The sequence below is a fragment of the Buteo buteo genome, chromosome 14, assembly GCF_964188355.1.
Source record: "Buteo buteo chromosome 14, bButBut1.hap1.1, whole genome shotgun sequence".
Lineage (NCBI taxonomy): Eukaryota > Metazoa > Chordata > Aves > Accipitriformes > Accipitridae > Buteo > Buteo buteo.
The window spans coordinates 32,250,103-32,263,645 of record NC_134184.1 but is presented as its reverse complement, the minus strand read 5'-3'; the positions used below and the strand labels follow the sequence as shown (position 1 = coordinate 32,263,645).

Sequence of the window (13,543 nt, the reverse complement as noted above, 5' to 3'; positions counted from 1 at the left end):
GAAGAATGGAAATCAGGAAATCAGTAGTTGTTCATCAGATGAGAAATATGCTCTTTAGACTGCACAAAGAAGTAAAAAATAAATACACCGGAAACTAGGCAACACTAGCTGGCAAAACAGAATATCGAAACCACTGTAACTTTTCAGGACTCTCAGTATCCTTGCTTCTGCCTGAACGTGGTATGTGCATGAACATCCTTTCTTATAAAATAATAAATTTCACAAAGATTCCACTGTATGACAGTGTACTGATTGGCTGTCACAACTACTGACTAAATATTAATTTTGGTAGTCTTTCCAAGTTAAATCTGTGAACTACTATATCTGGATAACTTTTAAATCCCTACCCACATGTGAAACTCCAACAAACCCATTTCCTGACTTGCACATTGTCTATCCTTGCCTGTAAAGATTTCTTTAGTAATCTACTTCATTTTGTCAGTTTTATTAGTTGGTTAGAGAAATATTAGATAGTCTCCTTCGATCCAGAGTTTATTTCATTTTAGTTTTACAACACTAAACAATGCAAAGAACACTGTAGACTAACTAGAAGGAGCTCCACATTAGTGCAATCACTTCAGTTTCGTAACTCCTTTGGATTTTTATCCCTTACAAGCAATGATTTACATACCACTGAGGGAAAATTAAAATGAGGGAGAAGCTCATTATAACCCTGTAAGGGTACTTAGTTTCTCCTCACACAGACTAGATTAAACCTGGCCTATGTCAGAAGAACCGCGAAGGCTGAGAGCAAAGGGTCCTTTCCCATAATGGTCATGCACAATTAATGCTCTCTTCACTCAGCAGGGAAAACCAGACCCAAAATGGGAAGGAGGATCTGGGCTACTATCCTTTCACCTTTGCTCCCCACCCCTGCCCTGCGAGCTGTAAGGAAAGGATGAGGCTGCACTATTTTAAGAGCTGGTGCAGGACACACGCTTCCTCAGTGTATTGGGGAGCACGGGGAGAAAATCTCTCTCTGAGCTCCCTGCGGGAGCACACACTGCTTCTCAACATCCTTCACTCAGGACTGTGACTTATCGCCAGAGCTGAGCCTTCAATTAAGTGATGAAAACTTCCCCTGTAAATGTACGGTGTTTTCAGGGGCATATACAAATAAGAGTATTATTGAACTAACTTACCTTTGACACAGGGTTTTGAAAGCTTCATGCTTGCCGCAAGTCGTAAAAAACAAACTATCGCGATAGCTCAGCACTACAGGTAAAGTAGACCTGTAAATAAATGACACAAGAGATCAGGTGACTTGCCATCATTTCCTGAACATGCTTAAATAAACTGGATTAACACCTTAAAGAATATAATTGCTCTCTCTTTCATCCCACCATCTGAGCGCAGACTGCTAGTTACTGTTCCTACAGACATTTCAAGTTTAATCATACAGCCGATGTTAAATCCGTATCGAGGTGGAAGATGGATGGTGTTTTGGCCAAGGTTTGGAGTGGGAGTTCAAACAAGGGCCGTAATCCTGTCCCCAACTCAGAATTTCGCCAATGGCTTTTCGATTCTAAGAGGGGGACAATTAAAACTGTCCTCCCTCTCCCTGAATCTAAGAGACAAAATAATGCTTACAGGATGTCCCAAGGCTACATATAGTAAGGTTATAAAAAGTCTAAACCAACCCAAGGTCTGAAGTACGTGTTCAGCAACATTTTGCTCACCCGTGTATTTGTCTTCTCAAAATACAGAAGTCATAGTTCCAGAGGCAAGGTGCCTCCAGAATTCAGCAGTGCCTCCTGAATGTCAAAAACCTAATCCAGCTAGGAAGATCTCCCTTAAAGGAGTTCTTATGTTGTATCCTACCTCCACATAAAAGAACCAAAAATGACAGTGATCAAAATCCTCACCAGTCTCCCACACTCTTCAAATGAGATACGAAGACCTGACTGGGAAAGGGCCCTGAAAGCCTCGTATCTCACCCCAGGGAAGGATCCTTCTGTAGGAATTGTGGAAGGAAGCCACAAGCCTCCTCCTGTTGGAAAAGGGGAAGTTTTGGGTGCGGTGGGAGAATTTGCACAAAGCTCTGCACAGATGCTGGGCTGTGAGTCAGGAGCACGCTGGTGCTGGAAGAGCTCTAGCATTATGGTATCATCAGTCAAGCGACCCAGTGGTGAGAAGCTATAAATGGGGTTTAATCTTGCCTCAGCCGCTTCTACCTCAGTGCTGTGAGTTTTAAAAGGAACAAAGTCTCATTCCAGGTTGAGATCTATAGATAAAAAGCTGTGTATTACATCTAGGTATTACTGTCGTTGTTGTTAGTAATACACAATTTCAGCATACAGACTGGCAGACATTTCATTTGAAAGCAAGAATTAAAATAATGACAGGTTGTGTCATATGACAACAAATTCACAAGTAGTAGCAAAACTGCCCTTTTCACATGCGTTAAGATTCATCATTCTAGAGGGAGAGCCTGCTGGAAGTACGCAAGAGGCACACGAAAATGGAGGGAAAGATAAGAAGTTTAATGGAAGATGCTGAGCTGGATGACTGAAGTCTTCACCAAGTAAGAAAGCAGCATCCTATTTAATTTCTGATGCTGTGTAAATGAATGAATCAAAGCCCACACATTCTCTTGCAAATCATGTCAGAAGGACTCTACCTCTCTATGGCCCTGAGGTCATGAGTGACCATGTACTGACCCCTGACAGACTCCTGCCCCCTTTGCTTTAATACAGCAAGCATACACCTCTTGAAACACTTGAGCCCATACAAGTGCTATACATCGCATGCTGCCTCCCATTCCCTTTTTTTATTTTAGCAATCTATATCCCCCCCCGCCAAAATTTCCTATCATCTTTTACATCTTTCTACAGCCTTTCTTGCACTGAGAAGTTTCTCAGTGCTTAAGCAGACACGTGTTAAGGTATAAGGAAAACCATAAAAAGATAAGATTATTTCAGGGAGAGACTCAGCAGCTTTTCAGAAAAAGGAGTACTTTTTTCAAAGAAAATAAAATCTTTTTCAACTGAAAGAGGCTTATGCTTATATTATCACTAAAACTTTTGCTGAATGGGGAAGAAACAGTAACTGTAGACAGTAGGTCAAAAGGAAGTTCTGTTACAGTACAGACCAAAAAATTTAAGTTCTTACAGAGTATAAAACATGTAATCAATGCTGAACTTCTGCACGCGCCTTAAACACCGAGCTGTGAGGGGGGACTGCTCTTTAATGTGTCCAACAACCTTAATGCTGAAACCTGTACAAGGAGATAATTAATACGATAGCCTTCAGCAAGCACAAAACCGAGATATTCTTTCATTGAAACTTCTCCAGCCCTAACAAAGACACCATTCAAAAAAAAAAAAAAAAAGGCATTTCAAAGACCACTGTAGATGCTGGACATAGACCGATTCTCGAGTTAAAGACAGACATCCGCTAGCCAAAAGGAGTAACTCGAACAAAGGAGAGACTCTCAAGTTCCAGACTTTCAAGTTGGAGACCTCTGGTTTGAACTTATCTATGTTTTCACACATCAGTAGGTTCCGTGGAGTTAGAAATATCCAGTATGTGTAATGAAAACAATCTCTATCAGTGGATACAGCATGAACACGATAACATATGTTTTCCAAGCCTAGAGCAATTGTCAAGCAATTACTATCTGTCAAGGCAACACACTTGATAGTCAGGGTCCTCTAACCCCAGGTCATCTCCTTCTACCTTATTCTGAGGCAGGTCCCGGTAACTCAGCTGCCCAGCTTGCTTTAATTTGCTCTGACCCCAGGTTGCGGAGGCAGGTTTCCCTCGCTGCGCGCAGGGAGCGACCAGGGGAGGCAGAGGCAGCGGCGAGGGCTGCGGCTTCTGCACCACCATGGCTCGTACCAGCAGCGGCTGCCGGGGTTTTGTTCCAAGGCGAAGGAGGGCCGGCGCAGGTCAGAGGGGACTCCTGGACAACTGATTATTAGCCAGGGCTTTCTAAAGCACTTGCAAGGCCCATATTGTGTTTGTTTAGGACCCAGAACTACAAGCGTGTGTTACCGGCTGGCTGGGTGGCTTGGTTTGCGTCTCTGAGTCCAATTATCAATTCTAGCTACCTTTGAAAACAGAAAAGAGAAAGACCTTGTCTTACGCGGTCTATTTTGATCTGGTTTTACATTTGCTTTTTTTTTTTTTTTTTTCATTTTAAAGGCCCTTATTCAACAAAATATACTCTCTTTACAAAATAATGGTTCTTTTTGCTATCCAGATTGTTATTTCATGCCTGTACAATCTTTATTTAATCATCTATATAACTAACCTCTGATTCTTCAAGTTTTACATTTTACGATAGAAAATTTAATGGCTTTTCTTTACCACATGATTCAGCCTTCCAATTACAGTTCGTAAACTGTGTGTAGATGGAAAATGGAATTCAATTAAAATGTAGCAAAAGAGCACTTCATTTTTCATCAGTTAAATTAAATAACCGTAGATGTACATAACATGTAAGAAAAAAAAATTATCAGAACATACTGCACTGAAAGCTGATTTATTCAACAAGGACTAATCACTGCTAGTTGGTGAACTGAAGTGATTGTTTCTGGTCAGCACCACCATCAAGACTTTAGTACAAGTACATCTCATCCTCGTAACAGTTTTTATTCATGGACCCGATGAGAAAAAATGGAATTGCCTGCTTTTTCATCTCCCAGTGGATTTTTTCAATTTTGAACATACTAGTCATTATTATAAAGTAGATGAGTACATTAAAAGAGAAAAAAAAAAGCTATTGGAAGCAGGTTCAGCATTCTGTAGGTTATAGGTCCAACTGCTCTGCCAGTGACTTCCACCCCTTCAGTGGTTTGACTTTCTCTAAAACTCTGGCATCAAAAAATGTGTTGCATAGTATTTTTATTGTGTTATTTTAAAATACTATAGTAAATTTAACCTTAATACCAGCTGCCCTACTTCCATACTTAATTTTAAGTGGTCTTGTTAAAAAAGAAACATTTAATTTAAATAAAGCATCCATATAGAACTCATTAAACATATTAATCACTCCAGGAGGCCACAGGAGTAATAGAAAATGTGGATTCCTTCCTTTCTGATTTATCAGCCATTTATGCTATAGTATGTTCAAAACAGAACGGGTTCCTACTGTGCCTGCTGGTGTACATACAAAGTTAAAGAGACAGAGCCCTGGCACAGAGGTTTGCCTTCATTTGCTCAACACCTGAGGTGTTAAAAGTAAAAAGCCAAACAGGAGAGGCTTTTTTTTTTTTTTAAGCACTGGCTCTTCAGGTGCAGATTTACCAGCAGCAGGAGGCAGAGGGTGAAAGGGTGCTATGAAAGGCTCTAGATCCTCCCGTGTACCTCCATCCCTTCCTATTCCCCTCCTCCTCAAGCTCTAGCTGCGTTCATCTATGCCTATGTACTGAAAATTGGAAAGACTCTAAGCTAACCAGGGAACTGAACGTAAGCATTGACCACCTTAATCTCTGCTAAATATAGAGACTTCCCATTGAATTTCCTTGTCCTTGCTAAGTGACTTAGGAGGATAAACCTACTGTCAGGATAACTCCCCAGGTTGAAAGAAGGAGAAGGAAAGTTATTTCTGAGAATGTCCAAAGGTTGTGATCCTGGCTTGCTGAATTTTGGAACATGACTTATAGATTTGGCATTACAGATTTGTGGATTTGACTTATTCACTTAACAAGGATCGGAATGAAATTCCTCCTCCCAAATTACTGTGATGTAAACAACACTATCCCATGGATTTTCTATTAATTTTCTTGTGCTTTTCTTTGGTGGGCTCAAAGATTTCCTCTCTGTAGTAGAGAGAATCTGAATGCCAGCATAAGGAACAAGAAAAGTCACTGCTCAAAATTACAGTGGTAACAACAAGTTTCTAAAAAGATAAAGATTAATGAATTTTGGTTTACGTAAGGGCATGATGAAGTGAGGGAAAAGAGGTTAGGTGGAGGCATTTCATTAACATATGTCATAAAATCTTTGACATACCACAGACTATGTAGTTAGCAAAGCTGACAGTGCAGTAAAAAGAATGAGAATGACTGACTAAGGTTGGCTCTAGTTGGTTGAATTTAAAGAGGGGAAGGTCCTGAAATTATTTTTGTTTCATTTTTGCCAAGACTGCGAGTAGGCCAAGATTCATAAATAAACCTTATTTTAAGAATACAAGAGAGGTTAGACTGGTTCAGGCCAGTCATGCACTTGGCCCATTTACCTATCTCCAACAGCAGGCATGAGCCAATTCTTACCCAGGTACTCTCTCGGAGAACAGCAGGACCAGGACAAGCACATCTGATAATGCCCATGGGTTCCAGCATCCAACTTTGTTTTAGCTCGGGGGGGTTTCCTGAGCCTGATGTGGTTTGTCTAGTCAGTGACCTTTACTACATCTCTCTTCCAAGGTCTTGTGCAGTCTCTCCTGAGATCCATGTGAACTTCTTTCATCCATACTGTCTTTAGGCAAAGAATGGCATGAGTATATTACCCATGAACATATAAAACAATATAATTTATGGTATTATTTGCTTTGAGCCTGCCTACTGCCAGCTTCATCTGATGCACCCTCCTTTTTTACTGATGGAGAAGGTGAAAAGTCGATCCCTCTCCATCCTTTTCATGGGTGATTTTAAAACATTTATTGCTGTTTTGAAGTGTTAGAGGGGTGCTGTAATTAAAGTCTCTGAAGAAGAGTCCATTGCCCCTGTGCTGGAAATCTATTTCTTCTTAGCTCTGCCAATCAACCACCAGTTTGCCTGCTATCTGTGGCAGATGCTGAAGCTGCTATTGCACAGAAGTCCTTCCAAGATCCTGGGGAACTGGAAGCTTAGATGAGCACATTCTGAGAGAGCCATTCTTTCCCACTGTTAGGGAAGATGCATTAGAGGAAAAGATGCAGTCATGCATATTGTGCTCTTAAAACCCTGCTGGTCTTTCTGCAAGCAGAATCTAAAAGAATAGTAGGGAGTGGAAATGAAGAGAAGAGAATTTGCCAACCCACAGAAATCAGCCCCGTTCTAAGAAAATTACTTGCTAAGAACTAAAGCTCAAGGAACCAATGTAAACTTTATCTAAAAACTGAAGTAGAAAACCAAAGATGAAGTAGTTCAAGCTTCCTCTAAAGGAGGAGGGCATTGTTTCTAGAGTTTGGCAGTAGACCGTAAGTGGGCACAGTTAACATCATAACTAAAACAGCAGAAGCTTGTGAGACTTTCCTATTATTTCAGCAGGAGATTCATAACCCATGCAGTATGCTCCCATTTTCCCTGCTATGTGTTTTACAAGGCACAGGAATATTTCTCAGACAGACAGGAAAGCCCAGTTTCTATTAGTAAAAAGTTGTACAAATAGGTAAGACAGGTCTCCGTTCTTAGGTAAAAATATAAACAAAGGCCTTTCAAAAACCTTACTACAAGGTAAGGTACACTGTATCCCTGTACAGACGAAGATAAGCAGCTATTGCAGCAAAATGCACTTCTAGAGAAATTATGTCAACTCCAGTTAGTGTCAAAGCTATTAAACAGTCCCGTACTACTGAAGTAGAAGAGGTTAAGGGAGACTGACGATGCTAGGATACTCAAACAGAAAGTCTTTTCATTTAGGTTTGTGAGTAACTCTAGTTAAAGTGACTCTATTTGACACAAAATGATCTGTTGCAAAATAGTTTCTGTCAGCAGATTTCACCTAGGCAACGCCCAGTCAATCTGCTATAATCATACTGGGTTTGGCTGCAGGATCTGGTTATTATTTCGGAAGAGCATGTTTGGCTAAGCAGGTAAAAAGACTGTACTGAAAGTTTCACAAGACACAAAGAAAGGTTAAAAAAAAAAAGGCATACAAACCCCATGTTACTAAAGAGGTAAACAAAACATTATTTCAAGAGCTCTCAGCATCCCTGTAGTTAGAACAGGACACCTATTCATGTCTGTTGTGGACAAGCACACGTTTAGGAGTCCCCATTTGACAAACGTAACTCTGGAAGACAGGTCATTGCTGTTGACTCCCCGCTACGACGGTGAGATATGCTGAAGGAGAAAGGCTCAGAGCCTCTAACGTGACCAGCTCTAACCCCAAGCGTTGCCTGGTTCTGACTGGCTTAATGCAGAGCCATATGTCACACAGAAGTTCCTGAAGATGGTCTTGCCCCTCACTGGCTTGTTGACAAAACATACAATTAATTATCACATTGACTATCGGCACTTGCTTGGTATGTCCCTGAAAAACAAAACCGAATGTACTTTTTATTCAAGGCAGAGGGTCCTGACTCTGAGATGTTTACACGGAGACAAAGCATCCCCTGAGCATCACAGAGATTTTGAATGTGAGCAAATCCCTCTCTCTGAACAGACCTGTCTGTCACCCAGACCCTTGGTACATTAAAGTATGAAGATGACACTGTACCAAGTATCGTTTGTTTGGAGTTTTATGAGGAGAGAACTTCTCTGTGTACCGTAGACATCTGATGCAGCATGTACCAGGTAGTTGCAAGGGGGTGGTTTCAGTCAACTTTGTGCACAACACAGATAAAGTACAGAATGTTTTCTGAGAGACTATAAATGCCGAGATGTTTTCACTCATCTTAAAAGATGACCTAGAAGCTGATTTAATTGACCTGTTACTGTCTAGGATCTCTCCTCCAGGAAGTAAAAAGCTGTTGCTACTACAATGTGTAGCAGCAAAACCATAACCAAGTGTTTCAAATCCACGTTGCTGTTTTTGGAACTCTGAGCACTATTGATCACATAGTTTTAGACCTGTGTGAACTGAATCCATCACCTGTCGCGGTACTACTCTTCAGTCCTTCATCTTCAGAGACAGGCTGTGATGACGGCTACTTTTTCAGGGAGGAGGCAGGGGGAACAGAAAACCGATAGGAAATTCCTGCTTGGTTCAGGAGAAAGACTGAAGGGCAGCACTCTAATGTAGTCCAGTGTTCCTATGAGGAATCTAATATCTTTTCTCTGCTGCACAGACCCCTGTGTAAAAATAGACATCTTGCAGACTGGCAGTTCAAAATCCCTGAGGATTAGTGATTGGTTAGGAGATTACAGATACTACTCCAGTCTGAATTTGAAATAGCAAATGAAAGTGCTGAGGCACTGATAGTTGACACTGAACCGCTAGCCCCCTCACCCTTTCTGTGAAGTTGTAGATACAGAAGGCTCTGTCACCGATTTGTAATGGTACAGTTGCTTCTGCAGTCAGTTGTAGAAGGGAATCTATTTCTGGTGTTTATTGTTTCTAATAAGCCAGATAGCTTGCTAGAGAGTAAGAGAGAGAAGAGCCATAAGACCAGCAAGTCACGCAGTGCTATGTACAACACAGTACTGAAAATACAGTCACTGCTATCGGGGCTATAAATACAGAAGGCATTCAACACAAAGCCAGTCACTATCAAGGTCCCTGCAGGGAGCATGCAAGTAATAAATAGGTCTTTTCAGGCCCTGGACTTTAAAATACACGAATCAAAGACACGCCATATTGCTGATGAATCTTTGATCCCTTGCTGGGTGCTTGGGCAGCAACCTGTGTGGGGAATCATGCTCCTCTTGGCTCCATCAGCCTTCCCTGCCAATACAAGCGGACCCTGGTAACGGATATGTCCCAGAAGCTCAGAATCACAGCTTTTAGGTCACTGAATAACAGACACTGTCTTAAATCATAACTATAGCTTTACTTGTGGAATTCAGAAATAAATAGATTTCTGTGCAAGGGAAGTCTTCTCCCTCCCTCCCCTGCTGTATGTTTCCTCTTGGAAAAAAGAAATGTTACTATGGGATGTGTTGCTCTCTGAAGAATCACCCTAGAGAAAATCTTAAACCCCAGTAACTTAGGACTCCTTTATCCATATATGAAGAGATATATCTAGTACGTTAACTCAAACTGTATTTTGCTAATGGTCATAAGGAGACTTAATTTACTGCATGAAATTAATTATACTATTACATATAATGTTAAATGAATCACACAGTCCATACACTGCATTATTTCCATCTCTGTGGTACGATGGAAATAATGAACTGATGAATGTTTGTACTCACATTGCTATTTAACGCCCTGAGGAGAGTGGACATGAGGGTGCTTCAAGTAGTAGTCTGCTGATACTATCTAATGGACTCCTCAAATTGTCCATATATTTTGTCCTTGCACTCATGGGACACATACACACCAGCAACAAAATCCAACTACACAACCACTCAAAGCAGCAGCCAAAAGCATCCCAGATGAGTTAACTCTCTGTGCTTTGGCCAACGTAGATGGCAAACTGGGCTATATGAATTAACACACACACAAACTGCATTAAGAAAGCAGCCATCTCTTTATACTGTCACTGCACATCACAATACTAGTTTGGAGAGCCCAAAACTACATGCAAATACACTTTCTAGCACTCCACAGAGAATATTTTCTGAATTCTGACATTTTCTTACTTGTTTCTCAAAATAGGCCAGAAAACTTCTGCACTCTTAAAGGCTAACACACTTTCCAACCTATATCCAACCATAAGATTGTGTTTCTGAAGTACAGTTTCTACTACTTTGTCCAGTCCAGTTGCAGCTATGTTAAATAAGGGGATTACCACCACTTTAAAACATTATTACATCTGCTAAAATAGAATAACTCAGAATAACTGCACACCATGTTTTCCCAATTCCACCTCCAATTATACATTCTCCTGCCAACTTAAATAAATATCATTCCAGTTTCCTCGTACATGGTTGTTTACCTCACTTAATCAAACTGCATATACTCTTTTTCTTCCTAACCACCCTTTCACTATTCTTACTGTTTCCAAATGTCCTTATTTAATCTGTAAGTAATATTTTCAAAATTATTAAATGATAAATTCACTGGCACCTTTGAAAATGGGGGTAGGTCCTTCTATATTATTAGCTCTACATTTTTCTGAGTATCATACTACCCAAAATAGACACAGGCACCTTGCTGGGGGCTGATTTCTGTAGTAGCTGCATTGGGCCTCTGAAGAGATGCAGGAAAACTAAATTTCTCATCATAATAAATCCCCTCTGCTTAAGTAAATATTTTCTTTAGTCAGCAAAAATTATTTCTAAACTGTTAGATAAAATATTAAATGGGAAAGCTGAAAATATAGTTTGCATTTTATAACTTCAAACTATAAATATAAATGTGAATGTTCAATTACAAAAATTATTAAATTAATATATGTGTTGAAAAGCAAGTTCTGAAAAGTAAAACCAGTCAACCTTAGATTTCAATTGTAAGTAAAAGGAGCCTTAGGAGTGCTTTCATTTTTCTCAATTTGTTCAAGTCATTAAGGCATCTCACAATTTAGAACTATGATTCGCTCTTCACAAAACATCTTGGATCATAAGCTACTTCTTTGAGTTTCATGAAAAGTCAAGTCACTCAACTTTCAGAGGCCTTTTTAAAGCAGTATTTCACTTCTATCCAGGAATTATATTTTCCTATCCTTGTAAAAAAGTGTGAGTTAAACATTCTAAAGTTATTTCCTAGACATGTTCCTCCAAAAGCTGCTCTGACCTATACTGTTTTTCTTCTCTATAAACTGTATTAATATAAAGGTGCAGTGGTATGTGATTCATATTCCTGAATAATTCCATTCAAGTTGACAACAATCTTTCTCCAGACTGGCTTGTATTATAAAGGTTTTAAGACTTTGGTGGTCTCTTTCTAAGTTAATTCTCAAATAGCACAAGTAGATTCTCCTACTTTAAAAAAAAAACTAACATAAACCAAAGCCAGGTAAATCTAGATGATTCAAGTGCAGTACGGAACAGAAACGTTATACTGAAACCCCTTGGTTCCATATCACAACAACAAGACAGAGCAAGCTACAGAAGTGAAGGGGTGCTACTTCTCTTACTTAAATCTTCCTCTCTGGGAGGTTAACTGAGTGAAAGCCACTTGATTCTCTGTACACTATTCACATTTTTAATACAGCTGCTTCTAATAATTGAAACGTTTCTAACACAATTTGAGGGAAGAAGGTACAATAAAATGTCCATTTCCAAATGTTCACAGCCCTTCCTGTCACAGACCCAATAAAAGAAAAACCACTGGAAGATAAACACTTTAATTTGAAGACTTTAATTATTGTTTGATATGAACACGTAAGTCCTTAAGCAGCTAACAGATTATCACAGTAATAAATATAAATGGTTTTCTCATCAGCCTGCAAATTGAATTTCTTAGAAAGAACAGACATGCTAGCCAGTATTCTGAATAGACTGAATTCTGTTCGTATTCTGAATAGGCAAATGATCCTCATGCCTTCAATATCCTTGCTCTCTTATGTTACATATTTTATGCTCTAACAAAAGCATATACACAAATGATTCACATTATAATCAAGGCCATGAATGTCGGTAACATGAACCATACACTTCCTCTAATGTTGTTTTTGAGTACAAGAAAATAAAATATCTTGAGGTTTGGAGCAGAAATAGAAGTGATACTTTCTAATATCACCAACTAATTTCACTTTAGGGTTCCATTATCACAGCATAGATACTAGGTTGCATTTTTATTACTAACAGGCTTTACTTATCACAGTAAAAATAGACTGTTAACCACGGAAAGTAAAATTCATCACCAAAGTTCTGGTTTTGTTTAGGAATCAGACTTTTTCAGCTATTCTGTCAAACAATAAACTCTAGTTATCTGTATGTGACTTAAAAGAAACTACATGTGTTTTGAATGCACACTATTTCCCCGTAATATTTACAAAGCTATACATACCTGAAGAGCATGTGCTAGATAGAATTAGAAGCCAAGGAAAAAGGGTCTTGACAATGCTGATACCAGATTCCTGCCCGGAGGATCGAGTAGCGGAAGCAGAGTAATAGTACTGCTTGCATGAACAGCTAAAATGCTTTATCCTTATCGATGATCTGTAAAGAGAAATTATATGTATATGAACTTTAAAATTAAAAGATGTGAAAATTGAAATACAAAAAGGCATACAAAATACAACCATACACCTATTGACAAAAAAAAGATACCTGCATTTCTGATGATTTATCATGTTCAGACTATCCAATTTCATCTCCACATTCTGAATTTATTTTTCAAATTACTTCTTTATAGTCCACATTATTTATTGAGTGGGGCCAACAATTATGAAAGAAGATAGATGTAAGAGCATTGTGATGACAGAAACTTTTTGTCTAATCTGTTCTAAATTGCCTGTGAGGAAGATGCTCCAGCATCGCCAGGTAACCTGGTTCCAGTCTTTAACTGTATTTAACATAACTTTAACTTCTTGTACTTAGAAGGATTTTCCAAATATGTAGCCTGTTCTTCTTTACTGTAAACTAAGATAATTTTTTCTTGTCCTTCCCCAACTGGGTACAAAAGACAATTGATGACCATCTTCTTCACAATAATCTTCAGATGTCAGATTATTTTCCCCAGTCTTCTCTAGATTAAACAAATGCAACTCTTTTGAAACATGCTTATACATCTTGCATTCCAAAAACCTTTTCACTCATGTGCTCTCCTATGGATTCTCCTTTACCTGGAAATCAAAATAATTTTCCTTTTCCAGACTTTATTTTAACACAGAGATACAACA

At 39.2% G+C, this 13,543-nt stretch overlaps 2 long non-coding RNA genes across 4 annotated transcripts in view; one reads left to right on the top strand and one right to left on the bottom strand.

Annotated features, from left to right (window-relative positions):
- LOC142039576 (uncharacterized) overlaps window positions 1–13,543 on the bottom strand; it is an 86,346-nt gene that overhangs the window by 40,023 nt on the left and 32,780 nt on the right. For all 3 annotated transcript variants that reach the window (XR_012652945.1, XR_012652943.1, XR_012652946.1), the window contains 2 exons: window positions 12,709–12,860; window positions 1,143–1,232 (listed from right to left, as the gene is read on the bottom strand). This is a non-coding gene — a long non-coding RNA (uncharacterized LOC142039576). The remainder of the gene's footprint in view (window positions 1–1,142; window positions 1,233–12,708; window positions 12,861–13,543) is intronic.
- The window catches only part of LOC142039577 (uncharacterized), a 47,840-nt gene that overhangs the window by 4,323 nt on the left and 29,974 nt on the right, over window positions 1–13,543 (top strand). The window lies entirely within an intron of this gene.